We start from the raw sequence: 6,000 nt of genomic DNA on the forward strand, positions 1-6,000 counted from the left end.
GATGGAAACAAGGTGTATAGAGTACCAAGCCCTGTGCCTGCCACTTTACATGTTTTTTTTTAATCTTTTTCAATCTATTTAATTTTCACACTGATCTTGCAAGGCCAGTAGTCATAGTGCTATTTTGAAGATGAGGATATCGAGTTTCAGAGTGGTTAAGTGTTTTGCCTGCAGTCACACAGCTGGTGAGTCTCAGAGTCATGGATTGATAATGTGTCCAACTTCAAAACCTGAGACCATTTTTGGTCTGGTCACACATATACCAAAGCATATCAAGACAGGGCCTGGGTCTTCCAGCTCTGGGTCCAGTTCTCTGTCCATTATGCCTTAGCTGAGAGAATGTATCATTTCCCAGGAACAAAGAAAGCAAAATAGAGTGAATGGAGAGGTAATCACAGAACAGAAGCAAGAGACAAGCTACGTCATATGGGATCATGTCGTGCCCCTGTGACTGTGTGTGTGTGTGTGTGTGCGTGTGTGTATGTGTGTGTGGTTTGCCCCGGCCCTCACCTGCTTTCAGCCAAAATGTCCTAAGGTGAATGGGAAACACCAAAATATTGTTATATTTGTCTATGTGGATTTCACCTTAATTATGGCATTCTATTATCAAAGATGGATAGTTATAAAATACCATGCAGAAGAGAAAGCAAGATGGCGATTCATTCTGAAGACACATTGCTTATCTCAGGGAAACACTTTCTACTATCTAAATCAGCCTGTGAGTTACGGCCTCAGAGTGGAACATGTCCTGTTCCCACTGGTTGGCCCAGACTGCCACCACAGGGCGACACCCAGGTCAGTGCTCTCTGAAAAGCTTTGGAAGCTCAGTGCCACACTGCCCCTGTGCTGGGCCTGCGGCTTGCCCAGTGCAGATAGCAGTTCGAAATTCTGCGAATCTCATGCAATTGGAGGCAGTTTGCTAGCACAGGAAGAACACAGTTGTAGGTCACAAAGTGCCACTGATCAGTTACTGTCTCCTAGCCTCAGTTTCTTCATCTGTGAAATGGATAAAATAATACTGATCAGGATAGGGTTGGAGAACTGAAGACTAAACCAGGAAATCCAGCCTCCCCTGGGAATTTTGAACAGCTCTGGCTCGTGTATTTCAACAGTGCTTCTGCTTCGATTTCTCCTTCGGAGCATCTGTTGGTCTCCTCTCAAAAACATGGAAGGGGAAAGTGGAAGAAAGGAGGGGCCTAGCAAGGAGAATAATGGAGGAGGGTAGAAGGTGGGAGATTCCCATTCAAGTGCCCTGGGCTGATTTTGAGGCCTTCTGGAAGGAGAGCCCAGGTGACAAGGTGGTGGAAAGACCCGCTTTCCCATCTCTGCCCAGGTTCCTATGCCATTCCAGCAGCTCAAAGGCTGAAAACTTGGGGAGCAACTCAGAGTAGCAAGTTTAACTTGGACATGCCCAATCTTGAGATGGCCAGAAGCAAAGGAAGCTTCTCCCAGCATCTTACTGTTTGACAGTCCATATGGATGGCACAGCAGATAGTTTTGTGAGTTTGTGGTGTCTCTTCAGAAGCCAGTGTCTGTGTGTGTGTGTGTGTGCGTGCGTGCGTGTGTCTTTGTATGTGATGATCTTCCCCCTACAAAATGTTCCTATGCAATATCCAGCACAACACAAGGCACGAAGTCCACAGACAGTAAATGAGCCTCCCCAGTCCAGTGCATTGCCCTCCCCTACCTCCTCTCTCAACCTTTTGTCTGTGATGTTGATTTTTCCTACTGATAGCTTCATCAGGCCACGGCTGCAGCCAGCAGACATTAGTGGTGGGTTTTCAGCTAGAAATGAAGCGGGGCTGGTTTAAGTAATTGATCTCAATCAGAGGCTTTACAATGGATGGGTTAATGCACGCCTACTGCTCCCCGCTTCACGTTGAAGCTCTGCATTTGCATTTAAGGGGTAGGATGGGAGGAAGCCAGCTTCAGGCTCATTAGCATAGAAATGTAAGACCTTTTCTCAAAGAAGGCATCCTGCATTAGAAGCACCTCAGGCCAAATCTGGGTGGTCCTTTGGGAAATTCCTATTAGAATTTGGCTGCAATAAAGACGAGAGTAGAGTCCCTGTTACACCTGAGCAAGTTCCCCAGGCTTCTTTGATTGATCCACTGTCCTCTCTCTGATGCCTTCACTCACAGAGTCCCACAGTACCCTGGCCACCTCTCTCTCTCTCTGAAAGACCACCAACTTGGTGGTTGGGGATTTATCCCACTTGTGATTCCTGTGAACTCTGGAAGACAAGGCTGTGTTGGTCCAGAGTCTCTGTGCACCAGATATAAGAGTCAGTGAGTGGAACCAGCTTTCCACAGCCAGGCCAAGGTCATGTGCCCCATGAGCAGACAATAAGGGACCGCACTGTGTGCACACATATTAAAAACGATGCTATTCTCCATTCCCCGACAGCATCACACTGAGATATCTGGATACTGTCTATTCCCCCACTACACTGGGAGCTTCCACGGGGGCAGGGGCCAGTTTAAAGTGACTCATACTCCAGTGCTGGCACATAGTAGGTGCTTCATACTTGTGTTATCAAGCCCAGTAGGAAAACTGCAGCTTTACACATATCATACCTAACAAAGATTTGTTGAATTGGCCTGAATTAACAGGTATTTGCAGGCAAAATCATCATGTGCACTGTTTCTCTTTGTAATCCCCTCACTCCCTGCCCTCTCACGGCCTGTGCTCCACAAACACTCTCCTGTGGCCACTCAGGAGCGTGCTCTCAGCAGGTGGGCATGACCTCATTGAGGAATCAGGAGTGGAGGGAGAGCTTGGAGACTGGCTCCCGTGGACTGGAACTCCACGCACCTGACACTCAGGGGAAGTGACTGAGGACAAAAGGGAGCAGTGACAATTCAGAAGCTCCGGAGTCAGGCCTCTGATTTGTGTGCTGGCCTCTACAGGATCACACCGCACGACCTTGGGACAGTCCCGTGACTTCCCGGGACCTCCGTGTCCAATGCCCGAGGGCCGGCTCATCTCTACTGCCTCCTCCAGGCTGAAATCTTACGCAGGTATAGTCCTCATCTAAGACACTCCCCCTACAACTGCAGGACTAGGAAACGAATATGTATCTGTTTCCAAACCAGTCAAGTCTCTCTTAATACTTGTATTCAGGACTTGTCTTCCCATGAGACACTCCGGGCTGTCAGTCTGTAATTAGACTTTCTCCTGCTCATAAAGCCAGCCTGTGTGGAATGAGAGACAGAGCTGGATTAGCCCACTGTAAACAAATGTGGTCAGTCCCCTTCTCTCCAGTCTCGGTTCTGGTTGAGTGGATTTCAGCAGCTCCTGGGCGAATGTTAATGCCTCCTACGTACACAGTTGCAAGAAAACAATCACGTGTGCCTCCCTTTCTTGAGAACGCTTCTCGAGCATCTCGGTGACATAGCATGGGGCACCGGGGGGCAAGAGGCAGTGCAAAGAAACCAGAAAGAGCCTAAGGCAGGAGATGGGCACCTGGGTTTCAAGGGAAGCTCAGCCGCTAATTTTCTTTGTAACCTTGCAAAAGTCACTTCAGCTCTCTGAGCCTCAGGTATCTCAACTGTAAAATGAGGCTGAGAACACCTGCCTCGCAGGCCTGCTGGAAAGAGTAATTGAGATAATGTACATGAGAGCTTTCGGTAAAGCTCTGCAGGCGAGGGGCCAGCGTCAAGGATGACTCTCAGCTTTCCGGTGCAAAGGGTCAGGGAGTCAGGGTAGGTACAGAGCATGCAGGAGAGCCAGGTTCCAAATTCTCATCAGCATCAGAGTCCTAGAGGACAGGGGGGTGGGGGGTAGACCCAATACTTCCTGAGCTGCCCTTTGTTTAAAATTGCCCTGAAATTGGATGTAGGTTTTCACCTAATGTGGGGTAGAAGAAAGAGTGCTAATGTTTATAAGCATTTATGCTCTCTTATAATCTTTCCGGTAGCTTTATTTTTTTTTTTATTTTTTTATTTTTTTTAAATTTTTTTTTTTTCAACGTTTTTTATTTATTTTTGGGACAGAGAGAGACAGAGCATGAACGGGGGAGGGGCAGAGAGAGAGGGAGACACAGAATTGGAAACAGGCTCCAGGCTCCGAGCCATCGGCCCAGAGCCTGACGCGGGGCTCGAACTCACGGACCGTGAGATCGTGACCTGGCTGAAGTCGGACGCTTAACCGACTGCGCCACCCAGGCGCCCCTCTTTCCGGTTAGCTTTAGATGAGCCTCCAGTCCAAACTTGGGGGCTGACACCAGTAAAAAGGGATGGGAGGGAGAGAGGACTTGAGGACAAGTTGCTCTGACAGTAAGTCTGCCTAGGCTCCCTGTTTCTAAAACTATAAGCAGCTTAGAGTCAGCTGAAAATGGGGACAGGGGCACCTGGGTGGCTCAGTCGGTCGAGCGTTCAACTTCAGCTCAGGTCACAATCTCATGGTTCATGCGTTCGAGCCCCACATCAGGCTCGCTGCTGTCAGCACGGAACCTGCTTCGGATTCTGTGTCCCCCTATCTCTGTTCCTCCTCTGCTTGTGCTCTCTCAAAAATAAATAAACATTTTTAAAAAAAAATAAGTACATAGAATAAGTAAACATTGTTTAAAAAATAAGGACAGATATGTAGCAGGTTATTAAAAACACAAATGATATATTTGGGGGAGAACCACAAATATTTGGGGGAGTATTTTCACAGGGCATAAAGGAGGATCGGTCCATGTCATGTACCTTAAGCATCATGAAGGCAGAGGCCGTACTCACTACAACATCCCAGCACCTGGAATACTGCCTGGGATGGAACAAGCCCTCTGCAAATACCTATCAAAGGAATGAACCACCCGCATGAGGCTTACTGTCACCCCTTGGCTTTTCTGGCTGATCACAAACAGTAAGAAAGGGGAAGCAAATCCTTCATGGAAATTGTCCAAGGAATTTGCTCACATTTGTTGTACCGATTGTTTCTGGTTTTTTTTTTTTTCTTTTGCAATTGTTTCCACTTTTATTGCTGTGTTTCAAACCACCCCAGAACTCAGCGGCTGGAAACAACATTGATTTATTATTTTTCAGGATCCTGTGGGAGGTCACTTTTGGGGCTGGAACATGCATGATGGTCTCTGATCTCTCCGGATTTTTCTCTTCATGGCCTCTCATCAGGCAGTAGTCTAGCCTAGGCTTCTTTACAGCCTATCAGCTAACTTCCCAGAGAGAATGCTTCTGCTTCTGTCACTCTTGCTAACGTCCCATTGGCAAACAAGTCCCATGGCCAAGTCCAGATCAGTGCAGGAGGGGACCACACAAGGCTGTGAATACCAGGAAGTGAGGTTCATTGGTCACACCAATCTTCCTGAGCAGCACTTGATAATGAACTTATATATGTAAAGCAGCACTTAGTTTGTACTACTTAAGTATTAGTGATAGCTAATAATTATTAATCTTAATTATAGCATATTGCCATAATTATTATTAAATTCCTTGCTGCCACTACCTTTATTTTTTGGAGAATGAAAAAAGACCCCATGCTAGGGACGCTTTGGTATATCCTTCAAACTCCGAGCATATTAACCCTCTGTATTACTGAAGCTGCACAATCATGTGTGAGTAGTTGAGGCAGCAACAAAACATGAGGATGAATCCCTCTTTCTCCCCTTCCCCTACTCCTTTCTTTTTTCCATGGTGTCCCTGAACCTGAGTATACTTTTCACTTATTCCTAAAAGTGATGTTGGAATGGAAAGGAGAATGAGTCGTCTCTGTAAGAATCCGTTCGCTCAATAAGCATTTTCCTAAGCCCATCACAGCACTCTCCTTCCCTTTCCCAGGGACTCATTTGGAGGTGGACGTGGGACCCAGTTGGGGCAGATGAGATGCCAAGGAGCAGCAAATCAGTTGGGTGCCTTCTGAGGAAGACTCTCTACGCTTGGTCAAAAGAAAAAGGTATGCCAGGGTAATCCTTGTTTTCCTTCCTACTTTGGGACGTAGTTGTATGAAGGCATGATACCTGGAGATGCCTCTTACACCTGTGTTGCCATGGCATGACAA

Source organism: Neofelis nebulosa, chromosome 2 (genome assembly GCF_028018385.1).
Source record: "Neofelis nebulosa isolate mNeoNeb1 chromosome 2, mNeoNeb1.pri, whole genome shotgun sequence".
Classification (NCBI taxonomy): Eukaryota; Metazoa; Chordata; class Mammalia; order Carnivora; family Felidae; genus Neofelis; species Neofelis nebulosa.